The sequence below is a fragment of the Hyaena hyaena genome, unplaced genomic scaffold (genome assembly GCF_003009895.1).
Source record: "Hyaena hyaena isolate Hyena2069 unplaced genomic scaffold, ASM300989v1 scaffold_139, whole genome shotgun sequence".
NCBI lineage: Eukaryota > Metazoa > Chordata > Mammalia > Carnivora > Hyaenidae > Hyaena > Hyaena hyaena.
The window spans coordinates 1,235,822-1,250,980 of NW_024080771.1; positions in this window are offsets into that span (position 1 = coordinate 1,235,822).

Consider the following 15,159-nt stretch of genomic DNA (forward strand, 5'->3'; position numbering starts at 1 on the left):
TATGTATGTATGTATGTTTGTGTCTATGCATAAATGCATTCATGAATATATCTACATATCTATGCAAATATTTTTATATTTATTTGTATTGCCAGCTTATGATCTAGATATAAAAAGAGTAGAACATTATATAATCATGGGAGTACATAATTGTTAAATTAATAATATAAAGCAGTGGTTTAAAAATATTTTTTCAGCAAGACATCTGCAAAACATATTCTCAATCAACAGGCTTTGGCTTAATTCAAAATGATGTCTAGTTTGGGGCGCCTGGGTGGCTTAGTCGGTTAAGCGTCCGGCTTTCACTCAGGTCATGATCTCGCGGTTCGTGGGTTCGAGCCCCGCGTCGGGCTCTGTGCTGACTGCCAGCTCAGAGCCTGGAGCCTCTTTCAGAGTCTGTGACTCCCTCTCTCTCTGACCCTCCCCTGCTCATGCTGTCTCTCTCTCTCTCTCCCCCCTAGAAATAAATAAAAAACATTAAAAAAAATTTTTTTTAAAAAAAACAAAATGATGTCTAGTTCTAGTTTGGGGGCTTTAAATTCATCTCCCCTCCTATGTAAGAAAACAAAGAAAGGCAAGGACAAAACAATGGCATTATAATGTGGACTGACTAATTCATTCGTTTGTTCAACAAATATTATTCCAAGAGAAATGATGAAGAAGAAAAAAGTCAAAGCCCTTGTGCTCATTGAGTTTATTGTTTAGTGGAAGAGACAGACATTAATCCAATAACCCTATATGTAAAATTTCAGCCAAAGCTGAAAAGGAAGTGCTGTGAAGACATAAACTAGATGCATTTGTCAGGAATATCAGTCAAGTTTCCCTTGAAGTAGCAATATTTGATTAGGATTTTAAAAATGAGGAAGAAAAAGGTGATGGAATAGTGTTCCAGAAAGTGATGACAGGTTGTTCAAAGACACCAAGTGGAAAGGAGCAAAGCTAATGAGAAGCATAGAAGATCAGTGTGGCCGGGTGGGGGTCAGGTTCAAGTGGGACACTTAGGGGTGGTGTAGTAAAGGGCACTGTATGAGATAAAGCATGAGATAGGTGGGGTAGCTACTAATCTGTTCTAACCCATAAAAATATCAATAAAAGTTACTAGAAATAGCTCTTATATGCAAAATCATATACCTGATCTTATTACAACATTCAAGTTGAGAACTGTTACTATAAATAATGGTTTTATCAGAATGCAGAGAAAGAGAGTGCACCAAGGATCATAGTAGAAGGGAACATTTTCATGAAGAGGATGGGACTTCATTAGCCTTAAAATGATAGGTATCCACTGCACAGATGGAAAAGAAAAGAAAAGTAGGAAGCCAAAAATGGAGCAAGACATAGGAGTAGTCATTGATCTAATGGACTCCTAACAGCTCAGTGCCTTTACTCAGAGTGGGCCTGTGCTTTCTCATTCTGGCAAATGTCTATTTGAATTTTGTTGAAACCCTAGTCTATATCTCCTTTTGTTTATACTTCATCTTTTGGATCACTTGCTCCAGCTTATTATATTAGTTCTAGACAAAATTCTGGATGCTAGCCCCATCTCCCAAACAGGTCCAATGGTCTGTGTGTTGGGGCAGATGGGCGTAGGAAAAGCAAGGCTCAGACCCAAATGGATCTTTTCCTGTACCTTTCAGTAGGATGTCACTTTCCAGATGGGGGGACGATACTGAGGGGATCCAGGGATGAGGATGATGGGAATATACAAATAAAAGCAACAACAGAGAACTACATATTTTAAGCCGCTCTGTTTAGCATCTGTGCCATGTAGACACCCAGCCGTCACAAAACAGCGTGTTGTTTTGTATCAGGACAGAATAAAACTTCCATCTTGAAGCTATACTATCAAAATCACAACTATCATGTATACTCTCAACTCTACAAATTGTTTCAATTCCATGCATAATCGGCCTTAAGATGCTATCTGTTAACTAATGACATTTCATGTAAACTTGTGAAAATGATAATGTACATGAAACACTTTAGAATGCACAGGATAATTTTTGGAGCCAATGAAAAGATAACATATTTTTAATTTCACTTTCCTACATCAAAGATTTGTAATTAAAAAGAAAAAGAAAAGAAAATCTATAGCTTTAGCAGCAAGGGACTGGTTAAAACAATTCTCATCCATCCATACAATGGAATACTCTGTAATGGCTACAAATAATGAAATACACATTCATGTGTGGACATGTAACTAGCAAAATATACTGTTTAGTTAAAAAATCGAAGTCCATAATAGTGTGTGTAGTTTGGGTCAAACAAGGTTAGGTATATATATATGCGTGAAAATGTTTTGAAGGTAAATAAAAACCAATTGAGGGGTCATGTCTAAAGAATGGAACTGGAGGTCTACAGCCAAAGGAAGATTTGCTTTTCATTGATCTATGTTTCTGTTTGAATATTTTTAAGCAGTGTGTATATGCTTTTTTATAATAATAAAAATAAACTAAGCTTCGTTCCAAATGTTAGCTGTTTGCTATAAAGACCTAGGCAGGAAAAAAAAGTAAAACCACAAGGATCTAGGCAGTAAACCATAGTGAACTTTCCTTTATTACACTTTTGCTTCCTTTTCTCATCTGTCCCAGAGTCTAATTCTATAGACTCAAAAGAAGTACATAAGTATAACTGTTGACAGGCAAGTCAAAAGCTTTGGTTTCTCCAAATTCTTTCCATGGCCACTAAATCTCTCCTTTCCAAAAACAGTGTGGAGTTTCCTCAGAAAGTTAGGAATAGAATTCCCCTATGACCCAGTAATAGTACTGCTAGGAATGTACCCAAGGGATACAGGAGTGCTGATGCATAGGGGCATGTGTACCCCAATGTTCATAGCAGCACTTTCAACAATAGCCAAATCATGGAAAGAGCCTAAATGTCCATCAGCTGATGAATGGATCAAGAACATGTGGTTTATCCATACATTGGAATACTATATGGCAATGAGAAAGAATGAAATCTGGCCATTTGTAGCAACGTGGATGTAATCTAGGGTATTATGCTAAGTGAAAACATCAGGCAGAGAAAGACAGATACCATATGTTTTCACTCATATGTGAAACAGGAGAAACTTAACAGAGGGCCATGGGGGAGGGGGAAAATAGTTAAGGAGAGGGAGGGAGGCAAACCATAAGAGACACTTAAATACTGAGAACAAACTAAGGGCTGATGCGGGTGGGGGAGAGGGGAAAATGGGTAATGGGCATGGAGGAGAGCACTTCTTGGAATGAGCACTGGGTGATATATGGAAACCAACTGGACAATAAACTATAAAAGAAAAACAAACAAATAAACAAAATCCCTCCTTTCCAGTTTACGTAGTTGAGCAAATGGTTAGAGATTGGAGGTTTCTTATAAAGAAAAATCTTTGCTGGCTCCAATTTTCATTTGCTTATTGCTCAGTCTATCCTGAAATAGAACCTCAAATTAGTACCCATTTTTTTGTTGATATAACCAAAAGCAAATTTCAAACTGACACAAATTCTTGAAGATTTTTTTTTAGTGTTCAATAGATACGCTCCTAAGAGTCAAAGAATATTTTAAAATTTGATTTTCCAATATTAAATAGCCACTCAGTAGAATGAGCACATCAAATTATATTAGTCTTTCCAACTCATGATTCACCTGAAACTCTCATCTGAAACTTCATGAGTAGTAAAGTGGTATTGGCTCAGCTGATTTTACAAACAACTGAATTAAAAAAAAAATCTGAGTTCCTATGACTCATTTCCTACTCCCAGGCCCCAATGCCTCATGCTTATTTTAACCAGGTGATTTTCTTAGATACCATGACATTTTTTGAATTATCTGTTGGTCAGCCCATACAAAAATTTTACAAAACTCAATTCCTCTGAGACACATGACAAAAATCCAAAAGTACTTTTTCCTTTAAATCACTATGATTTTCCTATAATCTAGATAAATTCTAATGAAAAGTGAGCTGCACCCTAATCTCTAGCTACATTAATTTATCAAAGAACAGCAACACGAGTGTATTCATTTGTCAAAATGCGTTGTACTATACACTTAACATTTATACATGTTCTGAAAATGAAATTAAGAAAATAATTTCATTCTCAACAGTATTAAGAAACAATAAAATATCTAGAAATAAATTTAACCAAGGAAGGCAAATCTCATTTACTGAAAAGTGCAAACGATTGTTAGAAGAAATTAAAGAGTTAGACATATGCAAGGACATTCCATGTTCAGAGATTGACAGATTTATTGCTGTTAAAACAGTAGTTCTCCCCAAATTGATCCCCACATTCCCTGCTAAAGTTCGAATTGCCTTTTTTACAAAAATGGGAGAGCTGTTCCTAAAATCGTATGGAAATATAAGTGACCCAGAGTAGCCAAAACAATCATGAAAGAGAAGAACAGAAGCAGAGGACTCACACTTCCTGATTTCAAAACTCTCTGCGAAGCTACAGGAACTGAAACAAAGTGGCACTGGCGAAGAGTAGGCATATAGATCAATGCAATAGCATTGAGTCCAGAAATAAATGCACACGTCTATGGTCAAATGATTCCCAAAGACAGCCAGGACAACTCAATGAGAAGAGAATACTCTTTTCAATAAATGGTGCTGAGACCACGGAATATCCACGTGCAAAACAGTGAATTTAAAATCCTACCACACATACAGAAATGCTGATGCATAGGAGCACATGTACCCCAATGTTCACAGCAGCACTCTCCACAATAGCTAAAACATGGAAAGAGCCTAAGTGTCCATCAACAGATGAATGGATCAAGAAGATGTGGTTTATCTATACCATGGAATACTACATGGCAATGAGAAAGAATGAAATCTGGCCATGTGTAGCAACATGGATGGACCTTGAGGGTGTTATGCTGAGCGAAATAAGTCAGGCAGAGAAGGACAAATATCATATGTTTGCACATATAGGAGGATTAGGAGGAACTTGATGGAGGAACAAGGGGGAGAAGAAGGGGGGAAATGGTGGGGGAAAGGGAGAGAGACAAACCATGAGAGACTCTTGAATGCTGACAAAAACTGAGGACTGATGGATGTGGGGGCACAGGGGGGATGGGCATGGAGGAGGGCACTTGTGGGGATGAGCACTGGGTGTTACGTGGAAACCAATTTGACAATAAACTATTTGTAAAAAAATAAAAAATAAAAAAAAATCCTACCACACATCATAACTGAAAATTAACTTAAAATGAATCAAAGAGCCAAATGTAAGAGCAAAAACTATAAAACTCAAAAACAAAATAAGAATAAACCCTCATGATCTTAACCAGGGACTTCTTAGATACAATATCAAAACCACAGTTACAGAAAAAGTAAATTGGACTTCATCAAAATTAAGAACTTTTATATTTTAGGGGTGCTTGGGTGGCTCAGTCAGTTAAATGTCTTACTACAACTCAGGTCATGATCTCACAGTTTGTGAGTTTGAGCCCCACATCAGGCTCTGTGCTGATGGCTCAGAGCCTGGAGCCTGTCTTCGGATTCTGTGTCTCCCTCTCTCTCTGACCCTCCCCTGTTCATGCTGTCTCTACCATTCTCTCAAAAATAAATAAAACATTTTTTAAAAACCTGAGGAAAATAAAGTTCAGCAACAATTCTTTTTTTCTTTTTCTTTTTTTAAAAACGTTTATTTATTTTTGAGAAGGGAAGCATGAGTGGGGGAGGGGCAGAGAGAGGGGACAGCGGATCCAAAGTCAGCCCTGTGCTGACAGCAGCAAGGCCCCTTAGGCTCACAAACCGTGAGATAATGACCTGAGCTTAAGTCACATGCTCAACCAACTGAGACACCCAGGTGCCCCAGCAACAGTTATTTTCAAGAAAGTTTTAGGGTTGCCTGGGTGGCTCCATTAGTTAAGCTACTCTTGATTTTGGCTCAGGTCATGATCTCATGGTTTGTGAGATGGAGCCCCCTGAGAGGTCTGGGGCTGATGGCACGGAGCCTACTTAGGATTCTGTCTCTCTCTCAGACTTCCCCCCTCAAAATAAATAAACATTAAAAAAAAATAAGAATGTCTGAAAAACTAGTAAGGTGAAGAATGCAGAAAAATATCAGCACCCAACTTTATAAATAAAGGTATCCTCAGACATTATTTGACATAGATACACCCGTGCAAAACCATCACTGATACTGAATATAGAAACACAATTAGCGATTGTCCAATAGAACCATCTACATAGAGAAGTGAGAAGCAGCAAAGGACTAGCACACTCGTACTTTGCTCAGTAGTCACTTTAAGAAATGCTGTCCTTGAAGAACCGTGGCCGCGCTGAAAATCTTGGAAGTGAATGAAAGGGCTTCATAAAGATTAAACTCTCACTTCTTCTAAGAGCTCTCCCTACGAACAGTCACTCAACCAGAGAAGAGTTAGCAAGCGAGCCCCTGCCGACATGCTGTGGACGGCAGCCATACAGGCAGAGGTGCCTCTGAAGATGCTTCTCAGGCTACTGTGCACAGGGCGAGAGCCAACAGCCGCCAAACGTTTAGCATGCTCCCCATGGGGTGAGAGAGACACAGGAGGACTTCCATGGAAAACGTACAGCTTAATTAGTCATAGAGGCCTGGGCAGAGAAAACACCACCAATTGCACAGTGAGGCACTTTGTCATCAGACTGATCAAAAACCTGGGCATGGGTGTGTCTCTATTTCTCATTCATCTGTTCAACAAATATTTACTGAACACCCACCACGCACCAGGTACCGTCTGGTTACCAGAGAATATTTTTGCATAACATTCTTTTGTGGGGATCAAGAATGCAAAATGACAGGATTTGCTTACAGCCTTGCCATGACTCTCCATTTTTCTGAGAACAAAAGCCAAACACTTTACAATAATGGCCTATGAGACTGTATGTGACATGGGCCCCACCCAAGGCCTCCCCTTTCCTTCTCTGATGTCACCTCCAACTCTCCTCACTTCATCTCCTCTACAACAGCCACTGAAGTCTTTGCTGGTTCTCCAACATCCAAGCATTCTCCTTCGTTCAGGCCTCTGCACTAGGTGTTCCATCCACCCGGAGAGATTACCAGAATTTGTCATAACTCGCCTTCCTCCCTTCCTTCAAGAGTTTGCTCAAGTTGCCATTTATTGATCAGGCCTACCTAACCTGCCCGTCTTACCAAAAATTACACCCAACAGGTCTCTATCATTTCCTAGCCCCTTCACCCTGCTCTAATTTTCTTTATCTTTCCACGTTCCATTTTAACATGTGTAATTTCCATATTATATTTATTGTCACTGCTCTACCCCCTACTGTAAGCCCCATGAGGGTAGGGATTTATTTAGTTTGGTCTGTATTGTTTGCTACTGTCTCTCCAGCATGTGCCATGACTATGTGTTGAATGAACAGAAGAAATCAATACCAAGTCTCCTGGGACTGGCTCTTTGGGGACACTATTTTAGAGCATCTGAAATCACAGCCTGAGTCCCCAGGGCACCAGCATCTACACCCGGACTCTGGGAAGCGAGGGTGAAGACACCCCATCACTCAACAGTGGATAGCATTTCCTGAGATACCTGAACACCACTCAGCTGTGGTTCCGCCTCTGCTCGCCCGTTAATACCTGCCAGTGAGCTATGTGAGTGAACGAAAATTATTTGTATGTAACATGCGCATTGTGTAATGGTCTGAATTTTCCACAAACAGTCCAAAGAGACTAGAGGCAATGAACTGGAAGAGAGTTATTTTTACTCTATTTTTCTAAATCTTCTCTGATTCTCTACAATCCCTGGTATTTTGAGAAATACATGCAGAGTCTCTTACATTTTCATTTCCTCATCTTCTCATTTCTTTCACTCTCAAACAACAACAAGAACAAGAGAGAGAGAAAGAAGAAAAAAAATCCCTGGTGCTTTACTCCTAAGTAAGGTTTAAAGTTTCCTTAATTTTGTCTGTAATTCCTGTCTAATCTTGTACATTTCCAGGCTAAGAAAACCCGAGGCCATTTAATCATGACAGTTCTAATCAACAGAAAAGATGTCATTATTAAAATGGTCTTTTACAGATGTGTGAAAAATGTAAATGGGGATTATCTGTATATGACGTGAGATTATCAGGATACAAAATGAAGCTGTGCGAGGACCCTTTGTTTGCCTTTATACAGCAGTACAAAAGCAGCAACTTGGCTGAGAGCAGATGCTGTTTTCTATTCTCTTCACCTGTTAAGTCACTTGTACACATGCATTGTCTTGAACCATTTCAGCTAAATCCCACTGATTTGTCTGTAAAATTGAGAGATTAAGATTAGCCTCTAAGCAATTTATTTACCTTCTAAAGTGAAAAAAAAAAAAAAGCAGGTACCTTCAGCCAAAAAGTAAAAATTCCATGCATGAATGCCTTTCTTGTTTTCAAACCTGAACTTAATTTCTCAGTCTTGTGGAGTCTAAAATAATGCCTGTCAATGGACTCAGCACCAAGGAACTGAAACATTATATCTGATTCACCAAAAACATGGAAGGGACAGTTTAAGTTTCAATTTTAAATAGATCTTTAAGTAAAATATCAACCTGCTTAGAATTTTCTAAAACAAACATCAATTATATATATCTACCCCTACACAAATCAGAAGATTTTGCGTTTGTGTATATTAGCGTTAGAAGGCCTAATGAAATTTCTTTGAAGTAAAAGTGGTTTTTTTTTCAATGTGCAAGACAATTTGATCTTTTTTTTTTCCTGATGAATGAACTTTCAAAAACTAATATCAAAACTTGATTCAGAAAAGTTCCTGGAGTTCCAGTATTAAAACCAGTTTGGGGGCCACTGGTTGGTTCAGGCAGTTAAGTGTTAATCTGACTCTTGATTTCAGATCAGGTCATGATCTCATGGTTGTGAGATTAAATCCTGTATTGGGTTCTATGTTGGGCATGAAGCCTGCTTACAATTCTCTCTCTCCCTGTCCTTCTCCGTGTCCTTTTCCCTCCTCTTCCCTCTCTCAAAAAGAAACAAAACAAAACAAAACAAAACAAAAAAACACTAGTTTTAAATAAATATTAAGCAACAAGTTAGATATCCGTTGTAATGTTGTAAGACATTAAGTGGATATATTAACTGCAAGAACATAAAAAAGGAAAGTATACACAAACTCCATTGCTTTAGAAAAGCAAAAAAAAAAATCTGTAAAACTTATCAGAATATACCAAGCAAAGAACATAATAAACAATAAAGCTGAGCATTAAAAGATTTTTTAATTTAAAACTCTGTAAATATGTGAGGTGGCAAATGAATAAAATATATATTTGCATTTGCATAAATAGTATTTTAAAAAATAGGAAACATGTGCTAGCCAACGCTGCCATCAATTTTTAAGCTAAAAGTCACTGATTGACCAGAAAAGCATTTATGACACCATCTCCCACATTATACTGGAAATTATGATAACTTGTAGGGTGTTACATTGAATTCAAAACCTATTTCTTGATTTTTTTTTTTTTCAGAATCAATCTACTAATCTTTCAAAAAGTTTTTTCCAAGTGCCTACTATGTGCCAGGACTCTGCAATATGGTATATGGCATGGAATCAAAATGATACCGCCTTCGCCTGGTGGTGTCTATGGTTGGTCTCTATAAAACTGGGCCAATTCCCTTTACAAGATGAGCCTAATATACAACTGCAAAGCAAGTGATCAGCTAGCGTCCTTTGTTATATTCTGCCCAGGGCTTTTCCGGAATCCAGCTGGGCAGGCCTATACACGCCCAAAAATGATCAGCAGCATCAGTAGAAGCCAGGATTTCTCTTCTGATGGAGAACAAAAAAGAAGGAGGAAGAGGAGAAATGGAAGAGGAGCAGGAGAAGGAAAATAAGAAGAGAAGAGACGAGACATTCTTGTGGGTGGTTTAGTCTCAGGCCTACCTGAAAGCTGGTTAGACCAAAGTTGTTTGGATTTCTCTAAGCTTTCTATTTAGGAAGAAAGTTAAGAAAGAACCAATACTTTCTTTATCATGGTAGAAAAGCATCGATAAAAGAAAATATTAGTAAATTAATCTTCATTAAAATTTAGAATTTCTATTTCTAGAAAAATACTATTAAGGAAGTGAAAAGGAAAGTGATAGACTAGAACAAGGTATTTAAAAAACATATCTAACAAGGCACTTCTATTCAGGATATATGAAGAACTCCTGCAAATCAATAACAGGAAAGATTGATAACCCAAAGTTTAAAAATGGGCAAAAGATCTGAATAGGTACTTCATAAAAGGCTATCCAAATGGCCAATAAGTACATGGCAAGGTGCCCAACATCATTATTAATCAAGAAGATGCAGGGGCACCTGGGTGGCTCAGTCACTTAAGCGTTGGACTCTTGGATTTCAGCACAGGTCATGACTTCATGATTTGTGAGACAGAGCCCAGCATCGAGCTTTGCACTGACAGTGTGGAGCCTGCTTGGGATTCTCTCACTCTCTCTCTCTCTCTCTCTCCCCTCTCCTACTCACACTCTCTCTCCCTATTTCCCTCTCTCTCTCAAAATAAATAAATAAATCTTTTTTAAAAATCAGGAAAATGCAAAATAGGCCACAATAATATACCATTGCTGATCTACTGATATGGTTAAAGTTAAACGACTAATAATATCAAATGTCATTAAGGATGTAGAGTAACTGCACTACTCACCCATTGCTGGTGGAAATTTAAATCAGTTCAGCTACATGGGACACTGGCAGTATCTTCCCAAATTAGACATGTGCCTAACTTATCACCCACTAAGTCCATTTCTAGATACAAACCCAAGGAAAATGAATGCATATGTTCAAGAAATGATATGTACAACCATGTTCAGAACAACTTCATTCATAAAAAACAAAAACTGGAAACAAATATCCAACAATAGAGTGAATAAATTGTGCATATTAATATAATGGGATACTGAACAAGAATGAAAAGAATAAATCACCAACATATGCAATACCATGGACAAAACTCACAAAATACTTAGCAACAGACATGAGGCACAAAAGTGTATATACTATTTGATTTCCAATTATAATGAATCAAAAAGTGGCAAAACAAATCTATCAGAGTAGTGGTTACATTCGTGCATAAGTATCAACTGAAAGAGGGGATGCAGGGGAGGTGCCGAGAATATTTTATCCTTTCTTAGTGGTGGTTATAAGGGGTGTATGTGTAAATAAAAATTCAGGCTCCCACTGTGATTAGACTGCCTAACTGCCCACCTGGTTCTTTGAAGACATAAGCCACGTCATGATGTTTCTGTGCTCAAAACCGATAGATGGCCCCCATTTTACTCAGGGGAAAGCCCACTATAACCAATAACCAAATGGTTTTTGTCCCTACCATTCTTCCCATTTCTTCACCTCCTTGCTGGTACTAAAGCCTGCCATGAATATGCCTGTCTAAGGGATTTTGTACTGGCTGTTCCCTTTTCCGGGAATGTTCTTCCCTCAAATAGCTACAAAGTTCCTTTCCCACCTTCATCAAGACTTTGTTCCAATGTCATCTTCTCTCTCAAGCCCTACCCTAATCTCATTCTTTTTAAAACTTCAAAGTCCTCTGTTTGTGTATGTGTGTGTGTGTGTCTGTGTCTGTGTGTGTCTGTGTCTCTGTCTGTGTCTGAATGGTTTTTTGGGAGGAGTGGTGGGAAGAATTTGATTGGAATCAATCACAATCAGATTGACAACGCTGGAGAAGAAATAAAAAGAAACTGAGCTTCTGTGAATTGTCGAGAAACAGGAAAAATACTTAGACTTTTTCTAACGCTTAGCAGTTTTTTAAAATATGCAAAATTCACTCACATTCTTTCCCCTTTAGTCTTCAGCAAATATTTAGAATACACAAAAAGACTTTTTATGTGGCCTCTGGGGAAGCTGGGGAAAACCAGCAGGATGTGGGAAGAATATGACCATATTCCCAGTAGTGTCCATTGTGTGTGTGTGTGTGTGTGTGTGTGTGTGCGTGCGCGTGTGTGTGTTGTCTTGGGTATGCAAACATACAGGAGAGAAGGCAATAACTGAAAGTAGTGATGTAATGCATAAAAATGGGCCCAAATGCAAAGTTAACAAGAGCATTTCCTTCGTTGTGTCCTTACATTGACCCCCAAATACAACTGGAAGATTGCTTCTTGTTTCTCCTTCAAGCTGAAGAAATAAGCTTGGCTGAGGAAGGATGAGGTACTAGACTCTGGATGAGGAACAAAGGGTGAATAAGGAGCAACGTGAGAGGATTAATTGTTTTCTTGTGTCATGGCATGAAGTTTAACGAAAAGGAGATGATCGTCTCAGCCACAAAATCTCCAAATTCCTGGGACTTCCACTGGGTCTTCCAAAGACACGCAGGGGTAGCTACTGAACTATATTGGGCCACACACATCCATCAGCTGGTCAATTCCACCAGTCCAGGAAGGCAGTGGGGCAGGTTACCCCTGCTGTGATGACCTGATTACCCACAGCCACCCATTCTCACTGGAGAAAAGGAAAAAAAAAAAAAAAAAAAAAGCTGATGCTTATCTCAGGAGACTTTTAGAAGATAAAGGTGTAGAAGGACCTTTTTATTTCCAAATCACTTTTCCGGTGGAAAAAGATGGACTAAAGAACAGAATATTGTGCTCAGAAAATTCTAAGAATCAATTTTGCTGAAGTGTGCACTGTACAAGAATGAGGAACAGGAAAGTAAACATCAAACTAGTCAGTGAAAAAGGAAGCGCACACTGATTGTAAAGTGCCAGGCAAACGTTACATATTTCTTTTATCACCTGCCTCCAAGGGTGACCATGAGAACGACATGAACCAATGCATTGGCCGTAATGCTTTGGTTTCGCCATGGGTCCTAACTGTGCTCTCAACTTGATACTTGTAATGAGGAAAGTCCCAGCCTAGGCACCAAGTGTGTCCAGACATGGAGGCTGAAATCCTTGCAGGTCATTTGGCTGCTGTGGGTTGCGGTAGTGGGCACATAGGAGAAGTATGATGACTTCCCTCTCCTCGGCCAAGATCCCACACTTGCATTTTACACTCGGCCCTGCAAGTCATGTGGGTGGCCTGGACAGTGAACTAGGCATCTGGGGGAAATCCTTTCCAAAGGATATGGTGAGTTATACTCTCCCATCCTTGAGAAGGAAGCACAACACTTCTCAGGCTTCTACAGGTTTTGAAGACCATCTATTCTACCCAGTGGAATACTGCTTTCATTCATTTCTTGGGTGACACGAAATGCTGCCGCTCGCTATGCCTTGCAAACAGAGGGTGATTCAAGCAGCCCAGTTGGAAAGTGCATGGCACTAGAGGTCTCTGTAATGGAGAAAGACGCCATGTTGCATATGGCTAGCTTTGGCAGGACAATCGCAGCCGAGACTCCTAGGATTCTGGAGCAAGCTCACGCCATCTGCAGGAGAGAATTATCACAGATCATCTAAAAAGCAGCCCCTGTGTTCTACTGGGCCAGACAGAGACAAAGCACCTTTTGGTGCCTTGCCTTTTGGTCCTCGAGAGATACTCCCAGGCAACCCCGGGTGATGTCGTGTCCCACGACAGTCTGGCTTGTCCATCCACAAGAGGGCCCTTATGAGGGCTACATGCTTTGCTGCTCAGGAGCAAATACTGACTCTCTGTTGCCCTCTAATTGAAGACTCCTGGGAAATCTGTGACACCTCCCAGGATGTATTATGTCTCCTATGACTGGCACCATCCCGCTGCCCACCACCCCCACCCTGAGATGCGTATCTCACTACCACCTCCTTTCCACTTGCTGGCTGAGCGCATGGGCTTTGGCTCCAAACTGACCCGTCCAGGGGCACTAGAGGGTAGGGAACAGGTGCCGGGTTGGGAGGCGTGCCTGTGAAATTCTTCACAGGCCACATGTAAGCAATATACAAAGCCCTGTGTCCCTTTCAGCAGCCTTCAGCTGAGTTTGCCAACCCCCTTAAACAGTCTCACAGTGGGGCTGGATTCCAAAGATAAAAATTAGAGGAGGAGCTGAGTGATTGACACACATTTCTATTCCAAGCTGCTGTTGGCTTATACTTAACTTTGCGGGTTTATTTTTGTGAATAAAAGTAGAGGGGAAAGTGCTTTTCAAATGTGTACTTAGCAATATGACATAGAACATCAAAATACAATGTTTGCATCGAAACAAAATATCATTTAAAATTTTTAAATCATCAAATATTTCACTCTGAGAGAAACTGTGATTTTCCATGTGTGTGCAGCTAATAAACATTTTGTTTTCCTATTCAAAACATTTCCCTTCAGAGCATCGAAAATAAACCTACATAAAATCAAACAATGGGTTCATTCTAAAAGGAGAAAAATCATAGGTTAAGAATTTAAAATCCTATATCCACCTAGTTTTCTCATTCCTCTGAATCGTGAAGGAAGAACTTTTCATCAAGAAGAGAACAGTCTTTACAGAATAAAAGTACAAGTGGACTGAAGAGGAAGCCGATGAGGGGAACAAAGAATTTGCTGGTTTTAGAAGCTGTCATCCCAAGTTCTTAATTAGCTCTGGATAAACGGATTATGGTTTTTGTTTTTCTTTATATTGTATTTAAAAGTGTATTGGGTTTTAAATTACAATCTGCAGAGTTAGTCTCCTAATCCAATTACAGGGAGTTTTCACTGATGTCTGTGTCATCCTAAGGTCTCCATGGATGAGTTTCGGGCTTTTATGAATCTTGGGGAACAATACAGAAACTTGTGTTTGATGTGCCTTTTATTGAAAGGAGAGTCCATAGCCTTTGCCAACTTTTCAAGAGACCTGTGAAGTCCCTACCCTCCTGCCAAAGATTAGGATCTCAGAAATAGAGTTTAATTAGTATGAACGGTTTTGGGAGAATCACGGTAGGATCGGGTTTCGTGGTTTGAGGGGTGGGCCAGAATGATCACAGCCAGTCGTGAAAGGCAGGCCGCTCTGGTTAAGACTTCCTACCATGCAGAGGGCTAGCGGACCTGGTAGTGAGGCACCGTGCCTGACTTGGAACAATTCGCACTGCAGTGGTGGAAACCGTATCAGAACTCTCAAAGTAGAAAACGTGCTATGCAAACACAGGCCTGGCTTTCAGCGGAGACCTGGAGGGCTGGCCCTCCTTCTCTCCTGTCCCTAAAGGGTCCGAGGGTGGGGTTCTGGGTACGCACATCTGCCCTGCACACCCAAACTCTCCTTCAAGGGGGTTGTCTCAAGGTCATGCTCGGGGAAGGGGAGAAAGAGTGTAAA